Source organism: Myotis yumanensis, unplaced genomic scaffold (assembly GCF_028538775.1).
Source record: "Myotis yumanensis isolate MYYU_CA2020_CCGP unplaced genomic scaffold, mMyoYum1.0.hap1 SCAF_5, whole genome shotgun sequence".
NCBI classification, from domain to species: Eukaryota; Metazoa; Chordata; class Mammalia; order Chiroptera; family Vespertilionidae; genus Myotis; species Myotis yumanensis.
In genome coordinates, this window is record NW_027223756.1 from 23,234,880 (window position 1) to 23,236,364 (window position 1,485).

The 1,485-nt window shown below is 44.2% G+C and overlaps 1 non-coding gene across 1 annotated transcript; it reads left to right on the plus strand.

Annotated features, from left to right (window-relative positions):
* Positions 1-486: 486 nt before the first annotated feature.
* Positions 487-589, plus strand: LOC139011812 (U6 spliceosomal RNA). The gene has a single exon (XR_011471645.1). It is a non-coding gene; the product is annotated as a U6 spliceosomal RNA (small nuclear RNA).
* Positions 590-1,485: the final 896 nt, after the last annotated feature.

Consider the following 1,485-nt stretch of genomic DNA (forward strand, 5'->3'; position numbering starts at 1 on the left):
TTGGGCACTTAATCTGTCAGTAGGCTCTCTGTAGGCCAAATGTAGGACTCTCCAAAAATTCTTACACGGGGAGAGGAAGCCCAGCTTTCACTGGGAAAAACACCTTTTCCAAATCAAACATCAAGAGCACTAGAGTTCACTCTGGATTTCCTGGGTGCCAAAACATGGCTCTTTCCTCACCCAATGGAAGTAGGCATTCCCAACATTAGGTTCCTACACAGCTCAAACCTAACCCTAGCATTCCAAACTATTACAGAGTCACCAGGCTCATCCTCACACCCTAATGTAGACATAGAAACTGAGAGCCAGAGACTTGCTCAATGTCAGACAACTCCTAAGGACTGTGCTCCTAATCTCCTGCCCTTTTATTAAAATGTGATGCTTCTTCTTGGCAAACCCAGGGAGTCGCCTGACTAGCAGCTATAGAGGACTGCCCTTGGCAAAACTCTCCTTCCCTCCTGCCTTTCTAAAATAGATCCACACTGCTTGTTTTGGCAGCACATATACTAAAATTTGAATGATACAGAGAAGATTAGCATGGCCCCTGTGCAAGGATGACACGCAAATTCATGAAGCGTTCCATATTAAAAAAAAAAAAAAAGATCCACAAATGATCATATTCATAAATGGCCTCAGAAAGACAACATAAGTGTCCCCAAATTATTGTGACAGAAAGAAAGGAAAAAAAGGAAGGAGGGGAAAGAAAAAAGAAATCTTTATTAATAAGTGTCAGAAATGCTCAATTATACCAAGTTAAAGAAGTGTTTTACTTGGTACTTCTTTAAGCCTTTAATATGGTAAAAGGGTACTGTGACATCCTAACCTATATACATAAAAGGCTAATATGCTAAGTGTCCCTCCATCCATCCCACTGGTCACTGTGATGCCCACTGACTACCAGGGGGCAGACACTCAGTGCAGGAGCTGCCATGATGCACACTGGCCATTTACAAAGAAACGGCACCATGGACCTGGCACCAAAAAAGCAACACTCCATTTCCCCCAAGTGGGACACAGGCCCCATCACCACCACCCCAGAGCAACAGCCCACCAAGTCACAGCCAATGCTGCAGAGACCCCATGGCACAAAATGCGGCCCACAGCCCAGCCCAACCTGGAAATGGTAACTGTGGGCACCAGGTAATGGTGTCACATAGCAACGCCCAGCTTCCTCTCCCTAGCAACTAGCATCCTTGCAGTTTCTTCAGCCCAGGAACACGACTTGCTTTATAGCCAGGTGCAAACATTTTAAACTTTAACCAAATGTCTGTGAAGCATTTTCCTATGCCTCATCTCATTTGGTCCTCACAGGAGTCCTGGAGTAGGTAGATAGGAGACTCCGTGGAATCCTATTTTCTTTTCACTAGCCAGAAAACAGAGATTTACAAAGTTTAGAAACTTGACCCGACTGAAAAGAAGTAAGAAATGGTGGACCTTTAAAATGACTTCAGGCTTTCTCACTGCACAGAATACAGTCAAACATTA